Source organism: Aythya marila (assembly GCF_965140915.1).
Source record: "Aythya marila genome assembly, chromosome: 16".
NCBI classification, from domain to species: Eukaryota; Metazoa; Chordata; class Aves; order Anseriformes; family Anatidae; genus Aythya; species Aythya marila.
The window spans coordinates 1,210,534-1,224,374 of NC_139057.1; positions in this window are offsets into that span (position 1 = coordinate 1,210,534).

Consider the following 13,841-nt stretch of genomic DNA (forward strand, 5'->3'; position numbering starts at 1 on the left):
GACAACCCTGATGGCTGCCCCTGGCCGTGCGCCCACCCCCGGCACCAGCGAGCTCAAAGCAGCACAGCGAGCTGCTCTCCTCCCCCCGGAGAGGGAAATCCTGCCCAGGGCACTCAGGACCCTTGGGAGGGATGCTGAGCCACCTTCCCATCCCGCATCCCAACCAGCTGTGGCGAGCAGGGAAAAGGGCCGAGTGTTTTCCCCTACCTTTTTTGGGGGGGGAAATCCAGCCTTTCTGGAGCAGCTGGCTGTGCCTAGGTGGCTCTGCGAGCGCTCTGCATCCTCTCTCGCCCCACGGGGAGATTTGGGTTTGGAGCTGGGAGGGTCAGGGTGCTGCTGAGCCCCGGCTCTCCCACCCGCACCCGCTCCCCGGTGCCTGCAGCGGCCATGGGGCTGTTGCGGATCCGGCACGGTGCTGCCCGTCCCGGTCCCGATGGCTTCCAGCCGCCCGAAGGAGAGTTTCTGTCTGGTTCCCTCTCGCAGATGCACCAGTTTTAATGGGATTTGCTCACATCCTGCAGACAAGGCTGAAGGCAGCTGGAGCGGGTTAATTCCCACCCCCTGCACATGTCTGCGCGCCGCATCTGCACGCAGGATGCTCCGAGCTTCCCGACGCAGGTGCCGTTCCCACCAGGTCAGGCCCCCCCGAGCCCAGCCTGCCCCGTACCCAAAACCTGGGGCCTGGGATGCCGTGGGGCAGCTCCACCTTGAGGGGAATAAATGGGTTTTTGGGACCGCTGAGCACCAGCAAACTCATTGCACTGGGGAGCGGTGCCTGCGGGGCCGTGGTGGAGGTGTCCCTCAGTGTCTGATGGGGTTGGAGGGGATGCTGTTGCCCCAAATCTGAGCAGGTTTGGGGGCGATTGGGGACACGAGGAGGCGGCTGCCCCGGCTGCTGTGCTCCCTCCTGCCCCTGCAGCCCTGCCCAGGGAGGGCTCGTCGGGGCTGCTCTCCGTTTCCCACCTGAATTTCTCCCTCCTGCTCCCCTTTTCTCCCCCCCCCCCCCCTTAAATATTTCTCTCTGCTGCTCCCGTTCGGCACCACGGCGTTTCATTCCCAAGGAGTTAACGACTCAGACAACAAAGGAGCCGTTTCAGACCCCTTTGGCCTTGCCATAGGAAACCAGGAGTAATAATGGTTGGGATCGCTTTAGTTTCGTTGTGTGATTTTTTTTCTTTTTTTTTTTTTTTTTCTAATGCCAATGTGAAATAAATTGAAAAATTACCCATAAAATGCAGGTTTTCAGCATCTGGCTCGGCATTACTTTCCATAAACAAACATGCCTGCAATAATGCGCCCCCGTCGCGGATCCACGTGGGCTGGCGGGGGCCCCACGCCTGCGCGTGCGTGGCGGCGCGCAGCAGACGTGCGCGGGACCGGGAGGGCACCCGGGGCTCTGCTCCGGGCACGGCCGAGCTCATTCTTCATCCTCATCCTGCTCCCACCACCGGGCACCTCGTGCTTGGGTCCACAACCCCGAGCGCTGGCTGGGGTCACAGTGCCGGGGCTCGGAAGCTGCGAACCTTCCCCTCTGCGTGCTTGTTGCGGGGAGTTTCTGCCTTAATAAACCATGGTTCCTCGGTGGCACAGGGAAATCCAAGAAATGCCCCGTCTGGGAGCGTGCAGAGCTCCGAGGGTGGCTGGCAGTGGGTCAGACAAAGCCCGTGCCCATCACCGTGGTGTGGGGGACTGGAGATGCAAACCCCAAACCCCAACGCAGCTCCCTGCTCTGCCTTTGCTCAGAGCATCGTGCAGCAGGGCAGCAAAAGCAAAAGCAAAGCCCCTCCGCTCCCCTGGGCAAGGAAACCGAGCCCTGGCCTCTGCAGGAAAGCACTTTTGGAGAGGGACAAGTTCAGGTGGCCACGGCGGCGCGACAAGGGGATTTTGGGACGATGCTCCACCTTCACGTTAGCCAAAAGCTGCAGCCTGGAGAGAGAGAAGAGTATGGATGAGTTTTGTGGAGTTTGCTGCGGGTTTATAGGTGACAGACATCACCGAGGGCAGCCCCGGCTTCAGCTCGGCTTGCACCCTGGCCACTGGCAGCTCCTCGCCCCAGCCTAGCTCCCGGCAGGCTGAATTCAATTCTCCTCATCTGGGACTGGAAGGGAGGTGATGTGAAAGGGCCAGGAGAGGGCCCCTTCCCCGGGTAACACTTTCTTTCTTCCAGCATGAGCGAGTGGAGCCCAAGCCAGCGGCATCTCCCAGGCTGGCCGCTGGCACGGTGCAAAGCCAGCACCGTGCCCAGGCACCGCTCCTCCACGGAGCCGCTCAGTTTGCCTGTAAATAACACATTTTATGTATTAAAGCTCAAAACCCCGTGGCCAGCAGCCCCTACCTGCCGGGCATGGCACAGCCCTGCTGGCCACAGCAGCGGGGAGATGGGGAAGGGCGAGGGGCTGAGCCAGGCTCCTGACACCCGCGCCCCGGCCGCAGCATCGCTGCCCTGCTCCCCGCCTCCGAGGCCATGCCCCGTGCTGCATCCTGCTAATTAGGTAGCTCTCGTTAGCAATGGGTCCTCGGGGACGGCACGCAGCGAGTCATTCAGCTCATCACTCTGGCTGTACAATAGCACCAGGAGGCTTTGCCAACCAAAGCAGTGCTACTGTGCCGGCTGCGCGCTTTGCTGCTAACGAGCCCGCGATGGGTGCTGAGTGTCCACGAAGGAGCAGATAAATCCCGTCATTTTCCTTAATTTGCCTATTTATGACTACTCCTCTGAAAATTGCAGTGGGAAGGGATGATTTGTTGTCCGCTAATTAATCAGGCGCCTGTTACCTCTTTGTTCTCCGGAGGCGTTTTGGGGCTGCCGGGGCGAGGTGCCCGGCCGGGGCCCCGGCCAGAGCGGCTGAGCTGACTCACAGATGATACCGGCGAGGAACAAAGGCTGAGCCCGCGGGCGCCACTGGCAGCGAGCAGCTCCCTCATGCAGCTCCTCACCATGCCAGCGCGGAGGGAATGAAATGTTCCTCCACCGTCTTCCAAAGCACCAGGGAGAAAATGTCCAGCAAGAGAATTTGGAAAGTTTGTTTGACACTTGAGCACGCTTTCATCTTTGGAAAATCTTGGTGGCCCTCCAAGGCAGCACCGCCTGCTTCCCCGCGCGGCCCAGAGGCACGTGCACACCGGGGCCGTGGCGCACGTGCCTGCCGCCGTGCCGGACGGGTGATTTTGGGATGCTGGGGCTCCAGAGGGGACGGTGGATCAGCCGGGGGCACCGGCACCGGGCACGCACCCAGCCGAGGCAGCGGAGTGGCAAAGAGTCCTGGTGGGGCCGGCTGGAAACGAGGGCAGGAGCTCGTCGGAGGGGTGGAGGGACGTGGGCGAGGCGTCGCCGTCTCCCCAGGTTTCCAGCCGTGCGTGCGGGGCTGGCTGCAGGGAGGGACGGCTCGCTGAAAGCAGAGGCCCTCGTGCATCCAAAGCGATGAATATGGGTTTGATCAGGGGAGGATTTCAACGGATGGTAGTGGATAAGGAAGAAAAATATTTGGCATTCTTCTCCCATCATAACAACCCCAGATGCTTGGACGGTGGCAGCCCACTTCCCACAGGAATGGAAATTCACAGCCGCTCCCCGCGCCAGCTCGGCAGAGGCCCTTTCCCCAGCGCTTACGAAACGCCGGCTCCACCTCGCGCCGCACCGCGGCCTCGCCGGGCATCCCACGGCACCGCCACCTCCTGCTGGCCACCAGCCTCCCCCGGGGCCCTGCCCGGCCGTCCCGCACCACCACGAGCCTGCAAGGGGATGGCTGAGCCCTGCGCCCTGCAAATGTGCAGGGAAACGTGCCGGGAAGGCCGAGCTGCGGGTTTATTGCCCTTACACGAGCGGCATATTGGGAACACCTGGGCTGGCGAGACCCAGTGAGGGAGGAGAGCAGGGCCGGGGTGGGATCAGCCAGAGCCCCTTGCTGTGGGCTTGGGCAAGCGAAGCTGTTGAGATGCTCGCAGCCCTCTGGAAGAAGTCATCTGTCCCAGCAGGGCGTGAGCGCAGCTTGACCGCAGCACCGACGCCGTGAGTCAGCCGAGCGTGTGGAGCAGCTCGCCGCATCCTCATGGCACGCTCTCCTCCTCCTCCTCCCACCATGGCCAGGGCCGGGCCCCATTCCTGCCTCCCCCTGGTCCCTCTGGGGACACCAAACCATCAGATCCGGAGCTCGGATGGGACCTGGGGGCCCGGTTTCCACCTCGTCCCCCCGCAGGGACAGGGCTGCAGCTCCCGCTCCCCTCCTGCCAGCCCGCGGCTCGGCCAGCTCCGCTCGCTCCTGGCCGCTGATGCGGCTGCACAATCTCCGAGCAGCCCGGCTGCCAAAACAGAAGCGAATCCAAGAGATGGAATTGGTCTTGAGAGGTGATGAAGGCAGAGGGGCAGCGGGAGGAGAAGGGAAACAGGAGGAGGAAAGCAAAGGAGAACGGAGAGGTGGGAGCGAAGGTTTGGTGTCGAAACCAAATTCCTCCTCCTTGCCAGCGGAGCAGATTTCCAGTGTTTATTTTATCTCTTTAGTTTAGCCCCTTTGAGGCAGAATATATTAAATGGCTTGACTTTATATAATGGAAATAATTGAAACAATACTCCTGCTTCCCAGCCGCAACTTGTCGTGATTTGAGCCAAGAGTGGCCAGCCTCCTCTAGGTGGTGGGGACAGACGCCGCCTTCGGCGCTTGTTCGCTGGTTATTGTTGACACATGTCAGCGTCGCCTTCCAATTTCCGTACAGCTGTCAGAATGGGAAAAACATGACGGCGGCTGGCGCGGGCCGGGCTCGGCGCCGGGTGGCACCGGCGGGCTCGGGGAAGGGCACGGCGAGGTGGCACCGGGGCAGATCCTGCACGGGGATGGCCGCACGCATGGGGTGTGGTGCCGGCGGGACGTGATGCAGGGTTTGGAGATGTCTTGCCACGAGCTCGGTGCTCGCCACGGCAGGTGGAAGAGGGAGGAGGACGGGAGGGCTGGGAGCTGGGGGTGGTTTGGTTCTGAGGAGCGGGAGAGCGTCGGCGCTGGGGCCCCGCGGAAAGCGCCCCCGGTCCCCGGCGTTTCCACAAGTGATCGCACGCCAAGGCCGGCTCACAGCCGATAGCAATCTCCTTCCCACATGTGCTACTGAAATCCTGCAAGCTCTGCTTGGAAGTCGAGAAGCCGCAAAGCTGGCTGGACGAAGTAAAGACCAGCTCGGTGTGGGAAGTGCCCCGCGCCGACCCGGACCACAAACCCATCTCCCGGCTTGGCGGTCGCCTGAGGGTTTTTTGGGAGAGCTGAGCAGAGATGAAACCAAATGCGAAAGGCAGAGGAGAGCTTCGGGGAACTGAAGCACTGCAAAAAAATTGGTCGGAAAGCTCCTCCTGTTGCAGCAATTCCTGCCTCCCCAGCCGTGCCAGGACTCCGGGAAGGTTCTGAGAAGAAGGGAAATGGGCTCCGGGGAGCAGGATGGGGCCCCGGGGGCACTTCCCGCAGCAGGTCTGGCTTTGGGCAGCCTGGAAGTGCAGGGAGGTGGTGGGACAGGGCCAGCTGCAGGGACACGGGGACGTTGGAGTGTGCTGCAGGTGGCTTTGCTGCTGTTGCTCCTGAGTGCCCCTTGCCCGTGCTGCTCACACATGGCCACGATGTTCTGTGCCACAAAGCTGAATATCAGCGGCCACGGAGCATCCTCCTCTCTGCCAGGCACTGCCAGGAGCTGCCTCTGGCTTTCCTAGCAGCGAAAATCATGTGTTTGTAACTGGAAGGGAGCAAGCCAGTGGTATTTTAGCAGCTGGCCCTCTTCTGGTCTCCTAAGAACCATTTATGCCAAATTCCAGTTGAATTTCTCTTAATATTTATGCTATTTAAGGAAACTATTGGGAAAGACAGATGGAGGCATCAGTCAGATGAGTGTTCCTGGCTCCACGTGATTCAACACTCAGAAGCCCGATCCCTTTTCAAATAATTTGAATGTGACTCCACAGCTCTCGCTCGCACATCATTCCCCAGGAGGGTAAATCCTCTGACTCCAGCGGATGACTCTCGCAAGGAGGAATTCAGCAGAAGACAAAGGCTTTGGGCAGGATCGTGGTCCTGGATGCTGAAATCCCCCCCCCCAGACACTGCAGAGCCCGGGGAGGGCTGCGGAGGCAGCTGCAGTGCTCGTGGTCCCCACACCCGGGGCTCTCCTGGCCGCACCAGGGCTTGTGGCACGTGCCGGTGGCCGGGGGGCTCGGTGCGGTGCCGGGACCGGCAGCTCTGCCTGTGGGTGCCCGAGGGAAGGCAAACCCTGACAGCTCAACATGCATGAAGGCTCAGAGCCTTGGCTGGTGCTCAGATCCCACAAGCCCACCCCACAAAGGCAGCACCGGGGGGGTCACCGGGGCTGCTGCTTCCCCCGCTGAGCACCCGCGGCTCGAAGCGCACGGCCGCAAACCCGATACGGCGCAGGCTGCCGGGAGCAGGATCCAATTTGTAGCAGGACCAACACGAATGGCTCCCTGCTTCCTCTCCTCCTGCCCGCCCTGGCCCCAAACTGAAGGAATTTGGCCATGCTTTTTGGGCAGGGAGCTGGAAGGAAACGGCGTGTCCTGAGGGCCCGCCACCAGCCAGCCCTTGGATCGGCCGCGTGCCGCTGGCAGAAGGATGCGCACCGCACGGCCCATGGCCAGCCACGGGGCTGGGTGCTGCCCTGGGGGGCTAGTCCAGGCTGACCCCACGCAGCCCCTGCCCTGCCGTGCCCCCAGGTGTGTCCCCTCTTGGTCCTTGTCCCTTGTTCCCAAGCTCACCGAGCCCCCCTCGGGCTGTCCTGCGCCCCATCCATGGGAACTGGGGTGTTGGATCCTCCCTGGGGACGCAGGTTCCTCCTCTCATGTCCCCAAACCCTTCATCCATCCTCCCCCCGTGGACACCCCGTCCCCTGGCCCTGCTCCCCGTGGCCGCGGTGGCTGCCGGTGCCGCAGGGATTTGGGGACACGAGCCCGTCACCCCCGAGGGGGCCGGCGGCACGGCGCAGCGGGGCGGCACCGTGAGTCACGGTGACCCGTAAGGGCTTTTCTCAGAATTAATAACAGGAGGGACACAAGCTTTAATATTTCCGAAGTGAAAATAGAGTGATAATTATATTTAGTCGATGTTCAGGAAAATTGTTACCACCTGGCAGTTGGCCCCGCTCGCGGCTGACGTCAGGGAGCACCACCAACCAACGGGAATTTGGGGAGGAAAAAAAAAAAAAAAGGAAAGTGTGTAAATCATGAAGGGAAGACCTTTGTTTTATGAAAACCCGGAGCGGCAGGAGCAGCCCCGGCACGCTGGATGGAGCCAGCCCCCCAGGGCCCTGCTCCGGCTGAGCATCCCCAGGGCCAGTGGTAGAGCCCATCTTCGTATTTTTTGGGGAAAAATAAATAAATCCACCACTGATCCCTCTCCCACTGATGGGGGAGGAAGGATAAGCGGGCTGGGAATGTCACCAAAGCCCCTGTGCAATGGGGAGCAGAGCTCAGTTGGGCAGCTGGGCTGCAGGTGGCCGCATCCTGCCGTCCTACACTCCATCCTAAAGCTGTCCGAGGTTTTTTGGCCAAGGGGGGCTCAGCCCAGAGGGTGCTGCAGGTCCCGGGGCAGGGCTGTGGTGCTGGGTGGCTGCGGGCTTTGGTGACCGAGGGACCCAGCCCAAGTGCTGGCACCGGGACTGCTCCTGCTGAACCTCCCCGGCCCTGCGCTGGCACCGGGGCGTCCAAATCCCAACCCAAAATGAAGGGAAGGAGAAAGGGAGCGGGGCAGCAGGGTCTGCTCACGATTAGGAATGGGATTTTAATAACGAACAGGAGTGATGTGGTCCCCACAGGTCGCTTCCTCCATCGCAGGGAAAGCCACGGAGAAAAGCGCTTCCCACTCTCTCTCTCTTTTTTTTTTTTTTTCTCCTTTTCAGCCCTTTATATCCTGTTTATGCCACTAACAAATTCAATTTTCGGGAGCTGGAATAGAAACAAAGCTAGCTTTAATACTCCTGATTTGTTTAAAACGCCGTTCCTCTGCGGGCAGCTCCTCTCTCCGGGCGCGCAGCGGAGGCTCAGCGCCGTCACCAGCCCCCGAAACACCGAAACCACAGCAGGGGGAGGAAAGGGCCGGGGCTGGCGAGCGCCTCGGCCAAGGCACGGCACGGGAAGGTGGCACAGGGCCACGGGTGTCCCCGGCCTCGCCACGAGTGTCACAGGAGGGAGGCGTGGAGGGGACGCGGTGGCACGAGCCCTGGCGGGTCCCCGGTGCCCACGGTGCTCCGGGAGCGGAGCTGCTCCAGCAAGCTCTAGTTGATGGAAAGAATTCTCCGCTTGGGAATCTGAGCAAAAAAAAAGATTAAATGAAGGAAAAATGTCTGCCAGGAGGAGTACGTTTCCACAAATCCCCACCCTCCTCCCTGCCACGCACTCACTCTGGGCGCTCTTAGCGTGCCATCCGGCCTCCCCGCGGTATTTGGGGTATTTACGGCTCCCCACCTGGGGGGACAGCGGGGATGGTGGCAGAGAGGGACGGTGTCACCCCGTGCCCGTGTCCCGGCCTCTCCTCACAGTTCTCAGCAGGATTTATCTGATGGTTCAGCTCCCGACATTCCCGCACGCACCTGGGCACCCTGGGGTGCACTGGGGCACCTATGGGAAACCTGGGGCTGAGGTCCTGCTGCCACGGGGTCCTGGCACCGCTCAGGGCTGAGACAATTGGTAGGGATGGGATGGGATGGGATGGGATGGAATGGGATGGGATGGGATGGGATGGGGATATGGGATGGGATGGGGATGGGGATGGGGATGGGGATGGGGATGGGATGGGATGGGATGGGATGGGATGGGATGGGGATGGGGATGGGGATGGGGATGGGATGGGATGGGATGGGATGGGATGGGATGGGATGGGATGGGATGGGATGGGATGGGATGGGGTGGGATGGGGTGGGATGGGGATATGGGATGGGGATGGGGATGGGGATGGGGATGGGGATATGGGATGGGGATATGGGATGGGATGGGATGGGATGGGATGGGATGGGATGGGATGGGATGGGATGGGGATGGGGATGGGGATGGGGATGGGGATGGGGATGGGGATATGGGATGGGGATATGGGATGGGATGGGATGGGATGGGATGGGATGGGGATGGGATGGGGATGGGATGGGATGGGATGGGATGGGGATGGGGATGGGATGGGGATGGGGATGGGGATGGGGATGGGATGGGATGGGAGGGGATGGGATGGGATGGGATGGGATGGGATGGGATGGGATGGGAACAAGTATGGGGATGGAATGGGGACAGGGACCAACCTCACACCACCTCGTTGCAAAGTCAGGGGCATTTCCATGCGGGGCCGTGCTTTGGTTCAGCTGTGTCAGCCCTTCCCCAAAGCGGGGTCCCATTGGGGGGGGTGGCGGTGCCCCTGGGGGGTCTCGGGGTGGCGGCGCGGAGCAGGGCCGCGCTGCGGGAGCTCGGCTGGTTCCAATCAGCAGCGCTGGGGGAAAATACCATCACACTGCGATGAAAGGGCGATGTGTGGCACGGCCTCCCCCGGGTGCAAAACGCCTCCTCCTGCGAGGAGAGGGGATAATTAGAGGTTACCGACGTTGTCTGCTCTTTAACAATGCTGTTTGCCTGATCTGAGCCCCCCTCGGAAGACCACACAGCAAAAACCCTTCGCTCCCATCCTCTGCCACCAAACCCCCGTGGGGTGAAGCCTCCGGGCTGCCCGTGGGGGCACGGGGTGGGCAGCGGGGCCGGGGGCACCCAGGTTCATCGCCGCCCCTTCGGGGCCGTGCACAGACTGCAGGCGCCCCGGCAGCACCGCGTCGAGCTCCAGACGAAAACAAACACGGCTGGAGACCACTGAGACCACAAAGAAGTAAATAGGTTTTGATTTCATTTTTAAAAAATATTTTATTCCTGAACAAAAAAAAAAAAAAAAAGAAAAAAAAGGAGAACTCATATTTCTTGCTCATGAGAAAGGAATTTGCCTGCGCGTGGCGGGGAGAGCGATGGTTGGGGTCCCTGGTCCCGGATGAGCCACCACCCTGTGACCCCAGTGATAAATGGGGCCAGGGCACCCCCAAAGGTGCAGCTGACCCCTGGCAAGGCTCCAGCTCCCCAAAGCAGGCTCCTGGGGTGTGCTCCGATTGCACTTTTTTTTTTCCCAAAGCTGGAGCTCGTGGCAGCAGCACTGGGGATGGGCAGAGCCAGGTGGTGAGCACCCCGCGCTGCCCTGTCCCTGAGGAAACGCCGGGCAGGACGATGTGGGCAGGGTGGGACTCAGTCCCCAGCGTCACCAGGGTCTGAACGTCACTGCAGAGACACAGCAGCGCTCAGCCAAGGCTTCGAGAAGGAAATTCAGCAAGTTCCTGGTGCGTCCTCTCTTTTCCTAGAACGGATCAAGAGCTGAGCCCTGCTCTGCCCTGCAGCCCTCCCCACCAGCTCCGCCAAGTTCCCCAGCAGGGCCCGGGGCTGAGCTGAGCTGAGCTGGGCAGGACTCAGCACCCAGGGAGAGGTCTGCAGGGCAGAGGGATGTGGTGGTCAGAGGGAACATCGTGTTGGGCCTTCCCTTCCCTTCCCTTCCCTTCCCTTCCCTTCCCTTCCCTTCCCTTCCCTTCCCTTCCCTTCCCTTCCCTTCCCTTCCCTTCCCTTCCCTTCCCTTCCCTTCCCTTCCCTTCCCTTCCCTTCCCTTCCCTTCCCTTCCCTTCCCTTCCCTTCCCCACCAAACCCGACAATTTGGCTGCGCGCAGACCTGGCATTTTCTCCCTCCTGATTTAAGTTACGCATTCACTGAATTCTTCCTTTCCCTCGTTATTAACGGAGAGTCCCTGATGTCCTCCTTAGCCACCAGCTCGTCCCGTCCAGCTGGAGGTGTAGCACGATCCCCTCCCTCCTGGTGCGGGGAAGCGCACGGTGGCAATTCTGGCCGGGGTAGCAGGGATCAGGGAAGGGGGCTCACGTCCCCAGTGCCCCGGGCACAGGGATGCTGCTGCCGTGGCTCAGAAGCTCCCAGGGAAGCGGTGGCAGGAGGATGGTGCTGTCCCTGTCCCCATCCCAGTCCCTGTCCCCATCCTGTCCCCGTCCCTGTCTCCGGCGCGGGGCCCTCTGCGCATCCCGGGGGCGAGGGCGGCTGCCGGCTGGAGCGGAGCAGCAGCGTCAGTGGACGGCCAGTTCCCAATTTGCACCAGCCCGAAACAATGACGATGACAGTCGCAGAAATAAAGAGATGAAAAATGTGTCTGCGATTTTAATAAGCTGGAAACACCCAGAGCAAGGGGACGCGAGGGCCGGGAGGGTGGCACGGCTGCGCCACCGCCGCCGCCGCCGCCGTGCGCCCCGGCAGCGAAAGGGCTCGGGAGCGCTTCCAGGAGGCGCAGCCCGGCCGGGCGCCCTCCTGGCTCCCTGCAGCTCGGGGAACTGGGGCTTTGTCGTGTGGAAAGGGCTCCTGGGGGAAGCAGGTCCCACCACGGCGGGTGCTGGGGCTGCCGGATTCGTCCCACCGAGCCCCAACGCATCGCCAACCCCGCAGGGACGACGGAGGGAGGCTGGTGCTGGTGGTGGTGGCAGCAGTGGCTGCTCCCAGCTCCAGCCTGGTCACCTTCCCAGGAGCTTCTCCTTCCCTCCCTGGTATGCCTACTTCTTTTTTTTTTTCCTTTTTTCCTCTTTTTTTTTTTTGGTGAATTTTTCATAGTCTTTTAAAGCCCGTAAAAAAAAAAAATTTAATACAAAGGAAATTAAAAAACCCAGAGGAACTATTCTCATAATAATTTCACAATCCGCACATATCCCTCAGCAAATTTAATTTGTAGGAAATAAAGAACAAAATACGACAATAAAAGGCTTCTAAACAAATCCTAATGCTTTACATGTGTAAGTGCAAAATGCTGCAGGCACCCGGTGTAGGTGGGCGGGGGGGCCGGGGGCTACCCCCAGCCTTGCCGGGGGGCTCCCTACACCCCTGGGGCTGGGTGCAGGAGCTGGGGGCTTTTTGCAGCCCCAGCACCCCCAGACCCCGTGGACCCTCTCGTCCCCAGAGGTCGGTGGTGCCAGGAGTGCTCCTGCTTCAGCAGCCCCTGCTGGGGCAGTTTCCTACCAGTTAAAAAAAGGGAAAATTGGGACAGATCGGGATGAGCCGTGCCAGGATGTCAGCCCCGCAGGGGATGCTCTGGGCACAAGGAGGAGCAGGGGGCCTCCTGCCCTCGCTGCGATGCCTGGGGCACAGCCACCCACTGCCCCCCAGTGCCTGGGACCCCACAGCCACCAGCATTGGGGTCCCCGGAGGTCCCCAGAGGTGCTGTGCAGGTGAGGGACGCAGGTGCTGCATCCCCCATCCCCGCTGTGTCTCCGCTGTGTCTCGTGCCCTTTTCCCAGCTCACAGCCCTCCCTCGCCGCCTGTTGCTCTCCCCCTTCTTTTAATATACCTGGCACCTCGAGGAGAAGTTTCCCTTTAAGCACACAGCCTCGCATTATAATAACTTTTATTCTATGTCTTAATTAGTGAGCTGGAAAAGACATCAATTGCTGCACACCATGCGTGAGCCTGCGCCCCAGGCTGCAGAGGGACGAGCTTTGGTCCCAGGGTGTTGCAAACTCAGCTCCCCGTGCGCACGGGGAGGGCGAAACCCGGTGGGCACAGGCAGTGGGGCTGCTCCCTCCTGCTGGGGGGGGCACGGGCAGGGTCTCCCCATCCTTCTGCTAATGTGGACATTGAGGATATTCAGGGTTTTGCACCCAAATCGCTGTGGCACTGCTGCACCCACCGCTCGGGGTGTTGGGGTGCTGTGCCCTGTGCCCCGTGCGGTTACCCCGACCCCACTGTGAGCCCCCACTGGGCCTTTTCCACCTGGGGCCGTTTGCCACCAGCTCCCCAGAAGAAATGCGAGCGATTGCCCAAGAGCACGGCGCGGGCAAGCTGATACTCCCCGAGCACGCTGCCTCATACCATCCGTGCGTGCCTGAGACGGAGAGAGAAATGCTGGGGAGCTGCAGGCGCCATCCCAAACCGAATGTACTGTCTGCAGCAGCGCCGGGCAGAGCCGCAGGAAGCAACCACCGTGTGTCATGGAAGAAACTGCGAAGGGAAGGCTCTGCTGAGGGGAGCGGGGGCCTTCACGTGGCGTCCAAAGCGCTCCGGGACGAGCTCGACGGCAGCCCGGGGCCGAGGCTGGCTCTTCCTCCGCACGCAGCACCTCTGCCCGCAGCCTCCTCCTCCTCACCCTGGCAGAGGGAAGGGGCAGATAGCAGGATCTGCTCCCCAGCAGCATCCCCTGTGCCTTTGATGCTGTCCCCAAGCGAGGTGGCCTCGGGCATCCCCCGCCGTGCCGAGCAGGCGCTGGTTTTGCACCCCGGTGCCCGGCGTGGCCGCGGGGGCAGAGGCGGCGCGGGGAGCGCAGGCGGCAGCTGGCGGGCAGGGCGCTGCCCTCCGGGGCCGCTTTGATGCGGGGGGGTCCCCGGCTGTGCACAATGGGAGCCGGCCCTGCCTGCGGGCTGGGGCTGCAGTGAAGCAAGGGTGATTGATGGCCTTGTTTTCCTCCTCCAAAGCCTGTCCCGAGCCGTGCGGATCTATGGCCGAGGTCCCCCGAGAGCTGGAGGAGGACGGCGGCGGCTGCCCAGGCTGCAGGCGGGGGTGTCGGGGGGGCTGAGGTTGCTGCTGCCCTCCAGGCTGCCGGGTCAGGTGCTGGAAGAGCGCCGTGCCTCAGTTTCCCCATCCCTGCTGCCCCTCGGGTATCTCTGGGTGACACAAATCCCACAAAGCTGCCCCGGCTCCTCTCAGGTGTGTGGGGCATCCCTAGAATTAAGGCAGGCGCAGGGAGCACAGGAGCCCCATCTGGGATAACTCTGCAGCCAGTTAACCTCCCGAAAACCGAGCTCAGTTCCAGCT